This window comes from Megachile rotundata, chromosome 1 (assembly GCF_050947335.1).
Source record: "Megachile rotundata isolate GNS110a chromosome 1, iyMegRotu1, whole genome shotgun sequence".
Lineage (NCBI taxonomy): Eukaryota > Metazoa > Arthropoda > Insecta > Hymenoptera > Megachilidae > Megachile > Megachile rotundata.
Window position 1 is genome coordinate 25,430,293 of NC_134983.1, and position 14,733 is coordinate 25,445,025.

Consider the following 14,733-nt stretch of genomic DNA (forward strand, 5'->3'; position numbering starts at 1 on the left):
AGGTCCTCCACATCCGGCAGAGGTTTGCTCCCACGGCTGGGTCCCGGTGCCGGGAGGCTCGTGTCGCACACTCGCAGCTCCTTGTCCAAGAGCAGGGACTGCCTCTTTGCCTCATTGAGGCGCTCCTGGGCCTTAGCGAGGTTCACGTACTCCCCCGTTGTGGGGGGTCTTCCTCTCCTCTCGATACGCTCGCTGGTCTTTGGCGTCAAGTCTACGGAGATGACCGACGAGTCGGAGCCCGAGTCCTCTCCGTCGTCATCCTTCCTATGCCTCCTCGCGGCTCGCGCCTTGGTTTTCGAGACGACCGACACTTCTACGCCGTCTCCGATCCTCACCGCTGACCTCTCCCGCGCACCTCTCTCCAGCCTCCGGGTGATCGCTTTGGCACGCCTTGTGGTCCTCCACTCGGACCCAGACGACTCTTCGCCCGAGTTGCGCGGAGTACTCTCCGCGGTTTGGGGCCCCTGTGTCGTGCCCGCCTCCACTTCAATTTTAGGCAAGGACACACTCCTCACAATTTTAATCGGCGTCTTCAGCACGTCAGTGCACCTCACTATCGGCTGTTTGGTGGTAGCAGCCGCAGACATCCCGTTGTCCTTGCCCTCTCCCTTTTTTGCCTCTCCTTGTTTGTGGCCGTTTTTATAGCTGTCTGCCACAGCTTGGTTTTTAGTTTCAAGACAATCCATGATAAGTCCCACGAGTGGGGTCGGAAGGGAGGTCACCCCGGGCAGAGCCGCCATACCCGGGGAAGCCGTTGAATACTCGGGGGGGCCGGCAGGTACCCCCGAGGGAACCGTTCGAGACCGCCCTGTTTTACGCCTGGGCGGCCACGCAATTCTCGGCACGGTTGCCTGTACACCTTAATTTCAGGCGTCCTCACTCGCCCCCGCCGCCCCCGTTTTCACCCCTCAGCGTAAGCCTTGCCGGCTTGGGAGGCCCTACCAGGGTCCGGAGACCCCGCCGGCATCGCCTCACGCCTCACAGGGACTACTTAAAGACGACGGGAGCACCCCTTTTATGCGGACTCATACCGCAAGGCAGGGGATACCGTGGCCGTATTCCGCCCCGCGAACCACACAGCGGATTTTTTATAGAGGTTTACTCCTCGCGAGCCAGCCGGTTAAGGCAAGCTCCCCGTTCCTGCAAAACATGACTACAGGCTTACGGTGTGAGCATAGGCCCCCCACTGGGGACCCGCCGTTCTCCCGTTAGCATAGAGGCCCTCACCCTTGGGAAGCCAATCGCCGAAGCAATTGACTTCCGAAGAGCGTAGAGTGCCTCTATCCCAGCGAACACCACGTGGAGGTGGGAGATCCGACTTGTGCCACCCCGGCACCAGTTCGTCCGCCAACCTAACCTTTTTTTTTTTTTTTTTTTTTTTTTTTTTTTTTTACGAGGGGAAATCTTCATAGACACCCCCACTCCCCGGGGGAGGAGCGGGGGTAGTGTCAGATTCCTACTGACTAAAACCCCTCGGTGGTTCCCACCCCATCGGTGTGGACGACCGAGGCGATCATCATCTACTTGCAACCTCGGCCGTCCCCGCTGGCGCTAAGGCGCCGCGCCTCGAAATCATTCAGGAATGATTCCCACCCCTGTGCCTAATGCACCGAGTCGGCCACGTAACCACGCCGCAGCCGACTCGCCCCCGGCCGCTTTCAGTGGGACTCCGAGCCCCCGCTCGAAGCCCCTGCGGCCCTGACAGACACCTGCCGTGGATGCTGGTTAGGTGTCTGCCAGACGACTCCCCGAAGTGTGCAGCCTGAAGGGCTACACCCTTCTGTCCTCCTGTTGAGGACGGCCGCGACTGGCCTTTTCTTTCGCCGGCTTAACTGGACGCCTTGGCTTCGGCGCGCACCCGCGCGCTCCCAGTCTATGGTTGGCCGGCCGGCCCAGATCGCGGCAGAGTGGGCACTGGCTGTCCTCTGCTGGACACTGCTTCGCAGTGTGTCCCTCTTCGCCGCACTTATAACACATGTGCGACCTGTCCTGCTCCTGGTCGCACATGGCGGCTGCGTGCCCCTTATGTAGGCACTTATAGCAGTGCATAGCACGCTGGGGCAGCACCACTATCCTCGCCGCGGTCCAACCGACGCGGACCTTTCCCACTTCCTCGATCTGCTTTCCTGTTTCCAGGCTGCACTTGAACCAAAGTGTTCCCAGTGCCCTGGGCGTCCGCTTGATGTCGCCCACACGGATTTCGTCGGGTGGGCACTTCCCGATCTCGGCCAGAGCCTTTTGTACCTCTTCACTCGTCGCCGCGTCGTCCAGCCCAAGGACGCGCATCTCCACGGTCCTAATGGGCTGGCGGAACTTGACGTCCGTGTCCTCGAACGCCGGCTTCAGTCGGCGGAGGAGCTCCTTCACCTTTTCCTGTCCCCCGGGGCCTGGGACTCCCAGTATCATCCCCCCGGTGGCCGACTTCTTAACCTTGAATTCGGTTATCCCCATCTGTTGGATTTCGGTGGAGGGGACCGTCTCCACCGCTTTCCGCATGGCCTCGGAATAGGTCATCTTCCCACCCCTCGGTATAGTTAGGGTGAGAGCTGCCATCTGTGGCGCCTTCGGCACTTGCACCTTCTTGGGTGCTACTTTCCTCTTCTGCGGCTTTTTCGGATTGGGCCGACTGGTCGCCGCTGCGGTCGGCGCAGATACACCTGCTGCAGCCGCTGCCTGTTTCTTCTGGGCCCTCTTCGCCCTTCGACCGACCACGGTGGCCCAGGTCTCCGGGGCTGGGGCTGTTGCCGTCTTCGGCTGCTCATCCCTCCTTTCTCGGGGTGGCGCTGGGGCGACTTCTCTCGGTCCTCTTCGTCCCTGCGAGGGAGCTTCTCGGGGTCGGGTGGTCTCCTGACCCTTCCCACGTCGAACCTCCTCGGCGAGGTCTTTCACTGTCGCCGCCAATGTAGTCACCAGGTTAGTTAAATGTTCCACCTCCTGGCTCCTTAGCGACTCTTCCGCTCTTCGTTCTTCCACAATGGGAAGAACCGGTTCCACCTCTATGAAGGGTTCTGGTGCTGGTGGCAGGGGATGAGCCTCAGCCTCCGTCGCCCTCCTCTTCAATTGCTCTTCCTCTATCGGGGAAGAGCATTGACTTGCCCTCCTCTTCCGAGGAGGAGTCGGCTCGTGCTCCATCGGACGTGGCGGGGTGGGGGGGCATACAGCCGCCTGGGCTGATCTCTCCGTCACTTCTCTCCGCAGGTCTTCCATCTGCTTCCTCATTTCTTGCGTCTCCTTACGAAGACTGTCCACATCCCGCTGCAGGCGTTCCTTTTCCATCTGGGCCAAACCCAGCGCCTGCCTGAGCTCCTGGATCTGCAGGGCGTCGCCCCCCTCCGACTGCGGCCGCTTGCCCAGCTCAACGGCGTAGGCCTCGATGGTGTTGGCCGACACCCTCAGCTCCCTCACCGACGTCCCCTTCAGGTTACGGGAGGCCGCCGCAACTCGCCGGACATTGTTGGCGTACCGCAACATTTCCGCCACAAGGTCAGGACCCGGCAGCCTCTTCGCCTCGACCATTAACTCCATCATTTCTGGCAAGGGGCGGGAGGACCTCGACGGCTGTGGGATCTCCGTGGCCGGATCCATTGCCCGCTGCTCCCTCCGGAGCTCCATCTCCTCTCGGAGCGCACGGTTATGGCGCTCTTTCGCCGCCGCCAAGCCGACGTATTCGCCTGTGCTTGGCGGCCTTCCTCTCCTCTCCACGCGCGGGGACACGCTCCTCTCGGACCACGCGACGTCGATCGACACTTCTGATATGTCGCTGTCGCTGTCCTCTTCAGCGCGGCGACTGCTCCTCGAAGACGGGCGACGCTTGGGGGCAGGGGCGACGAATGTCCCAGCTTCCTGTCGACGCCTCTTCTCGGCCCACATTTCACGTGCGAACCGCTCGTTCTCCGTGTATTGGACTTCAGAGTCCGTAGTGCATGGGGTTTGCTCCGCACTACTGCCGCACCCGTCCCCTTTGGGGATTTTATCTATAACGTCGCGAGTGCGACTCAGTCGCCCGATTGCCGGTGCCGGTGTACTGCACCTCACGACCGGGATCGAGACGATGGACTGCAGCTGTCCCGCCCCCTTCTTCTTCCGCTCCTCGTCCAACGTCTTCTCCCTTGATTGGCCGGTTTTTGAGTTGCCGGCCACAACGTTTGGTTTATTAGAATTCGAGTCTGCCATACTGATCCCACGAGTATGGTCGGAAATGAAGTCACCCCGGGCAGAGCCGCCATACCCGGGGAAGCCTAGCTACTCGGGGGGATCGGCAGGTGCCCCCGAGGGAACCGTTAGAGACTGCCCAGTTTAACGTCCCGGCAGCCACGCAACTCTCGGCACGGTTGCCTGCACACCTTAGTTTGGGACGACCCCCCGAACCCCAATCGCCCCCTTTTCGATCCTCCGTGCGAGCCTGTCCGGCATGGTAGTACCTGCCAGGGTCCGAAGACCCCGCCGACATAGCCTCGACACATCATCGGACCTACTTCAGGAGCGACCCCCTTTTATGAGGACTCATACCTCAGGCAGGGGATACCGTGGCCGTATTCCGCCCCGCGACCACACAGCGGATTTTTTATAGAGGTTTACTCCTCGCGGGGCCAGCCGGTTAAGGCAAGCCCCCCCGTTCCTGCGAAACGTGACCACAGGCTTACGGTGTGAGCATAGGCCCCCCACTGGGGACCCGCCGTTCTCCCGTTAGCATAGAGGCCCTCGGCCTTGGGTGGCCAATCACCGAAATGATCGACCACCGAAGGCGCAGTTCCTCTATCCCAGCGAACACCACGAGGAGGTGGGAGATCCGACTTGTGCCCCCCTGGCACCAGTTCGTCCGCCCCGCCAACCTAACCTTTTTTTTTTTTTTTTTTTTTTTTTTTTTTTTTTACGAGGGGAAATCTTCATAGACACCCCCACTCCCCGGGGGAGGAGCGGGGGTAGTGTGAGATTCCTACTCACTAAAACCCCTCGGTGATGCCCACCCTCTACGGCTTTGACGGGTGATGGGACCCGACGCACAAAACGGCGCCACCACCCGCCAGCCGATTTGCGCTGTTAGCGCACCTCTCGTGTGGGGGGAGAAGCCACCCACACCACAGGAATAAAAACCAACCCCTGATTTCCGAGCCGACGACGTCATCACGCCCGCCGTCGGCTCGACCCCGCGGCCGCGTGCAATGGAGTCATGGGCCCCCGCCCATGACCCCTGCGACCATGACCCACCCCGAGGTAAGTAAGTCCGGAAAACCCACCCCAGAGCGGTCATACCCCAAAATCTGGAGGGCGGCTAACCGGCGTCGAGGAGGTCGACGCCGCCCCGCAGCTCCACAACCCGCGACTAAATTCTAAACATGCACACCCATCACACACACACACACATACATACACATTCACTCGGTCACTCATTCACACGCGGGCGACGCGGAGAAGCCGCGCCGCCCCACTACACTCAGGAGGGCGCCCGGGAAACCGGGTCCGGATTCCCCGGTCGCCTTCTCCTCCTTAACACACGACTATCAGGCACCCCAGCGCGACGCTGCCGTTCACGCTCCGCCGCCTCCTTCAGGGACATAACCGTCTCACTGAAGGAGACGACGGCCTTCCACTCGTTCTCACTATGTAACATTCTCCCAACAAGCACATTCACGCTCACGTTCACACCGACCTCGCACTCCAAATAGTGCCGAGGCCATGCCCACGCTGGGCACTCCTCGACGGTGTGTTCCACCGTATCCGGCCCTACACCACAATGGTGGCAGCCCGGTGACCGCTCCCTGCCGATCCGGCACAGGTACTGGGCAAAACACCCATGCCCAGTCAGCACCTGTGTGAGCCGGAACGAGAGCCGCCCGTGGCCGCGATCCATCCACTGTTCCAGGTGTGGAAGGATCGCCCCGACAGCGCGCTTCTCCGCGGCCCCGCTGGCATAGAGTTCCGCTCGCCAGCGGGAGACAGCAACGCGTCGGGCCTGGAGCCTGACCTCCTCGACGCTGGGCCCTGACAGGATACCCTCTACATCCCCGACCCGACGGAGGGCGCTTCGGTGCCGGTACACGTCCGCCTCCACCTCCGCCTGGAACTTCCAGGGAATTACACCTGCCAGGACCATCGCCGACTCATACGAGATCGTGCGGTAGCCCATCGCCACCCTGATCGCCAGCCGCCGTTCCACTCTTCGCAGAACACCCTGCGAGTGGCGGCTGACGGCCAGGTCGGCAGCCCAAACAGGGGCGCCGTACAGGGCCATACTCCGCACGACCCCCATATAGAGTCGACGCACCTTCTCGCTCGGACCCCTCAGGTTGGGCAATAGGCGCGCCAACGCGCCCGCAACCCGCTCCAACCTGGGGGCCAACGCGTCGAAGTGGCCATCGAACTTCCAGTGGCTGTCCAGTCGGAGTCCGAGATAGCGCATCTCGGACCCGATCTGGACCTCGACCCCGTCTACCCGGATCAGAGATCCGGCCGGAGGCGGGTCCCCACGTGTGTGGCAGAAGGCCATCACCTCGGTTTTGTGGGGAGCCACCTCCAACCCGAGCCCCCGGATCGCGGAAACAACCACCGAGGCTGCCAACTCCGCGAGGCGGCTGGTCCTCTCCCATGTACGCCCCGTTGCCAATATATGCGTGTCGTCGGCGAAACATGTGATAAACACTCCCGGTGGCAACGGGGCGCACAGAGCGGGGTCGTACCCCACGAGCCACAGGAACGGCCCGACTGCCGATCCCTGAGGTACGCCCCGCTCAACCCCCCAAGTCCTCAAAGCGCCCGACCGATCGGTGCAGTGAATCGACCTCTCCTGGAGATAGTCCCCGAGTATCCGCGTTAACAGTGGAGGCACATTTAGCCTCTCCAACCCCTCTAAAATCACTCGGTGGGGCAGGGTGTTAAAGGCGTTCACGATATCCAGAGATATCGCGATAGCCACCCCGCCCCTGGACGTGACCGACTGCGCGATGGTGCGGACTCTGTTGATCGCATCCACCGTACTTCTCCCCTGTCGAAAACCAAACTGGCAGTCGGCCACGTCCGGACCATCTCCGGAGAGGTGCCCTACTAAGCGCGACGCTATTATCCGTTCAAATATCTTGCCGATGACATCTAGCAACACGATCGGCCGGTACGCAGAAGGATCGCCATCCCTCTTGCCCTCTTTCTTCAAGAGGACCAGCCGCCCCGATTTCCAAATCCTTGGAAATTTTCCCTCCCGCAGGCAGGCGCTAAAGAGGCTCAACACCCTGTCCCCTAAAAATGGCAGCACCAAGGACCAGACCCGGCCCGGTATGCCGTCAGGACCCGGAGCCGTATTCCGGGCACTTGCCCGCCTGACGGCATCGACGAGCTCCCCCTCGGAGACCCCCATATCGTCGGTCCACTGAAGGTGGGCCGACGACCCAGAGCGCGCCGGGGGATTATCATCTCCCGGAAAAAGTCGCTCCACGACGCGCTCCAGTGTCTGGGGATCGAGGCTCTCGGTTATCGGGGGGGCCCACGGTCGTAATTTGCCCATAACTAATTTATATGGGCGCCCCCACCGGTCCCGCTCCAGAGAGCCGAGGAACTCGTCCCAGGCCCGATCCTTGGACTCCCGAATCGCCGTACGGTAGGCGATCACAGCCCCCCGGTATTCCTCCCAGAGGTGCTGCTCCCGCGCAGGGTCGCGGTTGCGTCTACGTCGGGCACGCTGATACTGGCGGCGCCTAGGGAGACACGCATCGCGAAGCGATGCGATCTCCGGCGTCCACCAGTATGCGGCCCGGCGCGGGTGAGGAGTGGCCCGGGGCATCGCCACGTCGCAGATGCCCTGCACTGTGTCCCGGAGCCACTCAGCTTCACCCTCGACGTCCGCGACCTCCCTGACCGGAGAAGCCGGCCAGCAAGCCACGCGGGCAGCAGCCTCCAAATAATCCGTGTCGAGCCTCTTCAGCGCCCACCTGCACGGCGGTGGGCGTCTACTCCGGCGGCACCGGGTGTCGGAGGAGAAATCTACTCTGATGTAAAGGTGGTCGCTTAATGTTTCTACCTCCTCCGCCACCCGCCAGCTCGCGACGGTACGCACGACCGCAGGGGAAGCCCACGTGAGATCCACAATGGACTCCCCCTGGGGCCGCACGCACGTGCTCACCTGGCCCCTGTTAACCAACAGGAGGCCGTGTGCCGCCGCCCAATCCAGGGTCGCCTCGCCTCTCGCGTCCGTTCTGGAGGACCCCCATTCGCGCGCATGCGCATTGAAGTCTCCCATAATAATCACGCGTTGGGAGGGACATTGCGATACAATTTGGCCCACCCTCTCCAAAACGTCCTCGAACTCGGCGAGAGGCCAACGAGGCGGTGCGTAAACGCCCACCACCGCTATTTCACCCCACTTAACGGCCACAGCCCCCCGCCCCGCGGCTATTGCGGAACAGGGGGGTGACCCCGGCTTACCCCGCGCTATTATCGCGATTGTCGCGTCGGAGCCCCCCGCATCCGCGAACCAGTGAGGCTGGTCCGGGACACGGTAGGGCTCCGCTACCACCCCTAGAGAACAGTCCCACTCGGCGAGGGTGTGGAGCAGTAGGTCCTGCGCCCCCGCCGAGTGGTTGACATTTGACTGTAGTATGGGGCTCAATGGCCCCATCACGCGGTCCCTTCCCCAGCCACCTCCATGGCGTCCTCTTGCTGCGGCTCAGTTTGAGCCCTTTCCGCATCCGCGTTCGCGTTGATCACCCCCGTTGGAGCATTACCGGAAGCTTCCCCCCTTTCTTGTGCGGTGTTGTTACCGCCCCTCTTCTTCTTCTTTGACGGGGCGGGCGCACAGTCCGCCGTCCCCAGCCTATGAGCTGCTGGCCGTCCCAGGTCCGCGCAAAGGGGACAATTAAGCTTCCCGGTGCACTGCGCCGCTATGTGGTCCGTTCCCCCGCAGGCGAAGCACCGGCCCTTTCTGACTACTTCGCTGTCACACTGCGCAGCCACGTGACCCCTCTGCAAACATCGGAAGCAATGCTTCGGCCGGGCTTCCAATATGTCTACCCTCGCGGATGACCACCCAACAGTAATCCGCCTGGCGGCTTCGGCCTTCCTGGCCACTGCAACTGGGCACTTGACCCACACCGTTCCCATTGACGTGGGGGACCTTCTGATACTGCCAACTTTCAGTTCGTCCGCTCTAACTCCCCCGAGTGTGGCCAGTGCCTCCGCAACATCCTTTGGCTCGATCGAATCGTCGAGCCCAAGCAGACGAATTTCGGCCGTTTGCACGGGGTTGGCCACCCTGACCTTAGCCTCGTCAAAGGCTCCCCTTAGCTTGTTGGCCAGACTTTCCGCCTTCTTCTTCGATTCCTCACCGGGTATTCCCAATATCAGTCCTCCCGTCGCCGCCTTCCGTATGCGGAACTCTTTGATCTGCATCTGTTCCAGCTGCTTCCTATCAACGGTCTCCATCGCTTTTTTGATTACCTGGGAGTAGGTCGTGTCACTCCCAGGCATCACCGTTAGCGTCACTGCCGCTGCCCTCGGCGGTCTCGGCACTTTGGGCTTATTCGTCGCCGCCGCAGCCGGTTTGCTTTTACCGGATCCCGCGGTGTTAATCCCGGCTTTCCCCTTGCTTGGTGGTGTCGGTCGCTTCGCCGACTTCTCCCCTTCGCTATTCTGAGCCTTCTTCTGCTCCCGCCTTGCCTTGCGTCCCAACACCGTGGCCCACGTCTCCCCTTGGGGGGCGGGCGCCGGTTGCGGATTTGGAGGGCTGTCCTGAGCTACCTCCTGTCTTGGGCGCGCCGCTTGCTTGCGAGCCCCCGATGCCGCTCGTGATGGTGCCTTCACAGTTCTCTCCTGGTTAGGCCCAGGCTTTGTCGGTCCCGACCTCTCCTTCCTTACCTCCGCGGTAAGTTCATCCACTTTTCGGATGAGTGCAGCTACCACCAGCTGCAGCCCCGATTCGGCTGGCTCTTCGCGCCTCCTCTCCGCCGGAGTCTGCACCGGCCCCTGTTCCAGGCTGGTCTCAATCGGCTCCATCACCGCCGGTGTCTCCTCAGGCGCCAACTGCGCCTCCGCTGGCTGCTCCATGTTTACCTCCACCGGCGGCAACTCCTCTCTCGCCGGTGGCAGGGCGGCCGCTGATGCGTCCGTCCCAACCGCGCTCATCTGCCTGCGTTTGGCCTGCTCCCTCTCAGAGGAGGACGATGAAAGCCTCCTCCTCGTCCCAGCTCTCCTTGTCGTAGCCACGGCGGGGGTGGAACAAGCGGCAGGTGTTGCCGCCCCCCTACGCAGCTCCTGCATCTGCCGCTGCAATGCTGCCAGCTCCGCCGCCATTTGCCGACGTTGCTCTTCGGCTTCACGGAGCTGTCGTCTAAGTCCCTCCATTTCTTCGTCCTTGTTCGTGGGCTCTTGAGCGCCGCTGGACGCGGGCCGCTTGGCCAATTCGGCCGTAAACGCTTCTATCGTGTTAGACGCAACTCGTAGGGCTCGGACGTTAGTCCCTTTTAGATTTTGCGAGCATGAAGCCACTCGCCTTATGAGGTCGGCGTTTTTGAGCATCTCGGCGAATAAATCCGCCGAGGGCAGCCAGCGCGCCGCGCGCGACAACTCTTCGACGTCCGGAAGAGGCTTACTCGCGCGACTGGGGCCCGGCGCCGGAATCGACTCGTCGAATACTCTCATTTCCCTGTCCAATTGCAGCGATCTCCTCTTCGCCTCGTTGAGGCGTTCCTGGGCTTCTACCCGGCCCACATATTCTCCTGTTGTGGGAGGGCGTCCCCTCCGCCGCACTGGCCCGCTCCTGGTCGGCGGCGCCAGGTCTACCGAAATTACAGACGAGTCCGAACCACTGTCCTCTTCCACGTCTACGTCTCTGCGCCCTGCCACCGGGCGCGCCTGAGACTTTTGTTTCGGGACCACCGTCAGTTCCGCGCCTTCACCCAGACGCAGCTCAGATCTATCCCTTGATCCGGCCTCCTTCTTCTGGCCGTTATCCATCCGTCGTCTGGTGCTTCTCCATTCCGAAGCAGACGATTCGCCGCCGGAGTTGGCCGTAGCGGCACTTGGCTCGGTGGACGGGCCCGACTCTTCGATGTCAATCCTGGACAACGACACACTCCTTATCTTCACGGGCGTCCTCAGGATGTCCGTGCACCGCACGATTGGCAGGTTGGTCGGTACCGCCGAATGCCTCCCTTTGTCGTCGACCTCCCTCTTCTTCTCCTCGCTTCTTTCGTGTTTTTGGCCGTTTTTTGCGCTGTCGGCCACAGCGGAAGTTAAAGTTGATAAATGTGACAAATCCATATTTCGTCCCACGAGTGGGGTCGGAAGGGAAGTCGCCCCGGGCAGAGCCGCCTTACCCGGGGAAGCCGTTGAATACTCGGGGGGGCCGGCAGGTACCCCCGAGGGAACCGTTCGAGACCGCCCTGTTTTACGCCTGGGCGGCCACGCAATTCTCGGCACGGTTGCCTGTACACCTTAATTTCAGGCGTCCTCACTCGCCCCCGCCGCCCCCGTTTTCACCCCTCAGCGTAAGCCTTGCCGGCTTGGGAGGCCCTACCAGGGTCCGGAGACCCCGCCGGCATCGCCTCACGCCTCACAGGGACTACTTAAAGACGACGGGAGCACCCCTTTTATGCGGACTCATACCGCAAGGCAGGGGATACCGTGGCCGTATTCCGCCCCGCGAACCACACAGCGGATTTTTTATAGAGGTTTACTCCTCGCGAGCCAGCCGGTTAAGGCAAGCTCCCCGTTCCTGCAAAACATGACTACAGGCTTACGGTGTGAGCATAGGCCCCCAACTGGGGACCCGCCGTTCTCCCGTTAGCATAGAGGCCCTCGGCCTTGGGTAGCCAACCACCGAAGTGATCGACTACCGAAGGCGCAGTTCCTCTATCCCAGCGAACACCACGTGGAGGTGGGAGATCCGACTTGTGCCACCCCGGCACCAGTTCGTCCGCCAAAAAAATATTTCGAGCGAACTCAAATTCCTTTTCCGCAGTCGGTAGGACTCGAACCTACGCTCCCAGAGGGAATCTGATTTCTAGTCAGACGCCTTAACCACTCGGCCACGACTGCTACACCTTTTTTTTTTTTTTTTTTTTTTTTACGAGGGGAAATCTTCATAGACACCCCCACTCCTCGGGGGAGGAGCGGGGGTAGTGTCAGATTCCTACTGACTAAAACCCCTCGGTGGTTCCCACCCCGTCGGTGTGGACGACCGAGGCGATCATCATCTACTTGCAACCTCGGCCGTCCCCGCTGGCGCTAAGGCGCCGCGCCTCGAAATCATTTCAGGAATGATTCCCACCCCTGTGCATAATGCACCGAGTCGGCCACGTAACCACGCCGCAGCCGACTCGCCCCCGGCCGCTTTCAGTGGGACTCCGAGCCCCCGCTCGAAGCCCCTGCGGCCCTGACAGACACCTGCCGTGGATGCTGGTTAGGTGTCTGCCAGACGACTCCCCAAAGTGTGCAGCCTGAAGGGCTACACTCTTCTGTCCTCCTGTCGAGGACGGCCGCGACTGGCCTTTTCTTTCGCCGGCTTAACTGGACGCCTTGGTTTCGGCGCGCACCCGCGCGCTCCCAGTCTATGGTTGGCCGGCCGGCCCAGATCGCGGCAGAGTGGGCACTGGCTGTCCTCTGCTGGACACTGCTTCGCAGTGTGTCCTTCTTCGCCGCATTTATAACACATGTGCGACCTGTCCTCCTCCTGGTCGCACATGGCGGCTGCGTGCCCCTTATGCAGGCACTTATAGCAGTGCATAGCACGCTGGGGCAGCACCACTATCCTCGCCGTCGTCCATCCTACACGGACCTTTCCGGCTTTCTCCAGTAGCCTGCCTGCTTCTTGCGGACACCTCAACCAGAGGGTCCCCAGGCTCTTGGGCGTTCTCTTTATCTGCCCGACCTGGATGCTCTCAGGCGAGCATTGTCCAACTTCGGCCAGGGCGGCCTTGACTTCATCCTCAGTTGCGGCGTCGTCGAGACCGAGGACGCGCATCTCCACAGTCTTCGTAGGCTGACGAAACCGCACCTCTGACCCCTCGAATGCTGGCTGCAACCGACGGACCAGTTCCGCGACCTTTTGGTGTCCATCGGGGCCCGGAACACGCAGGATCATGCCCCCGGTGGCCGACTTCTTCGTCTTAAACTCGACGATGCCTATCTCCTGCAGTTGGGCGGCGGGCACGGTCTCCACCGCCTTCCTCATGGCCTCCGAGTATGACGTCTTCCCACCCCTAGGAATGGTCAGGGTGAGAGCCGCCATCTCGGGGGCTCTTGGCACTTGCGCCTTCTTCGGTGCAGGCTTCCTCTTCTGCGGCTTCGGCTTCGGGTTGGCCCGCGCAGTCGCCGCTGCAGGTGGCGCAGTCTCCGCTGCCTGCTTTTTCTGCGCCCTCTTGGCCCTTCGGCCAACTACCGTTGCCCAGGTCTCCGCGGTTGGGGCAACAGGCGCCTTCGGCCTCTCTTGCTGGGGCCGGGGAGGGGGTGGTGCACCAGCACTCCTCTCTCTTCTTCTTCCCTGGCTAGGGACCTCTGGCGGCCGGGTGGCACCCTGGCCTTTCCCGCCGCCGCGCACCTCTTCTGTGAGGTCCTTCACCATAGCAGCCAGGCTGGTGACAAGGCTGGTGAGCTGTTGCACCTCCTTGCTCCTGGGCGGCTCCTCTTCTCGGCGCTCCTCCACGTGTGGGGTCACCAACTCCGTCTCGGGGCAGGGCTCCGGCTCGGGGCAGGGCTCCGGTGATACAAGTGGGGTCACCGGCTCTGCTTCCATGGCCCTCCTCTTCAGCCCTTCCTCCTCGATGGGAGACGAGGGGGATGAGCGCTGACTTGCCCTCCTCTTGCGTGGGGGCGTTGGCTCCTGCACCATAGCGTGTGGCGGCGAGGGGGGGCATACAGCCACCGGAGCTGTCCTCTCCGCCAACTCTCTCCTTAGATCTTCGATCTGCCGCTTCATCTCTTCAGTCTCCTTACGGAGACTATCCACACTTCTCTGGAGTCTCTCCTTATTCGCCTCCGACATGGCGAGCGCCTGCCGCAGCTCGGTGATCTGAACGGCATCCCCGCCCTCAGACTCCGGTCTTTTGCCGAGCTCCACTGCATACGCCTGTATGGCGTTGGCAGACACCCGCAGTTCCCTGACGGAGGTTCCCTTCAAATTGCGGGAAGCCGCCGCCACTCGTCGTACGCCATCCGCGTGCCTCAGCATTTCTGCTACGAGGTCCGGGCGAGGTAACCTCTTCGCCTCCATCATGAGGTCGATCATCTCCGGCAGGGGCTTCGAGGACCTGTGCGGCTGTGGGACATCGTTGGCCGGATCCATCGCCCTTCGTTCCCTAAGGAGCTCTCTCTCTTCTCGGAGCGCCTTGTTGTGGCGCTCCTTGGCCTCCGCCAAGCCGACGTACTCGCCCGTACTTGGCGGCCGTCCTCTTCTTTCAACGCGTGGTGAGACGCTCCTGTCCGACCAATCCACATCGATGGACACCTCGGAAATGTCGCTTCCACTGTCTTCATCCGCGATAACGGCTCTCGCTCCTCGCGACAATGGTCGTCGCTTCGGGGCCGGAGTGGCGAAAGTAGCAGCCTCCTGCTGGCTACGTCTCTCCGCCCACTTCTGCCTCGCGAATTTCTCGTAGGCCGTGTCCGGCCTGTCCGAATCCGAGCTGCAAGGCGTCTGCTCGGCGCTGCTTCCACAGCCATCACCCCTCTGAGGAACGCTCTCAATAACGTCGCGCGTGCTTCGCAAACGCCCTACCGACGGAGCGGGCGTATTACACCTCACCACCGGGA

At 61.9% G+C, this 14,733-nt stretch overlaps 1 non-coding gene across 1 annotated transcript; it reads right to left on the reverse strand.

Moving 5' to 3' along the window:
• Window positions 1-11,939: 11,939 nt before the first annotated feature.
• On the reverse strand, window positions 11,940-12,021 carry TRNAS-AGA (transfer RNA serine (anticodon AGA)). The gene has a single exon. It is a non-coding gene; the product is annotated as a tRNA-Ser (tRNA).
• Between the last annotated feature and the right edge of the window lie 2,712 nt (window positions 12,022-14,733).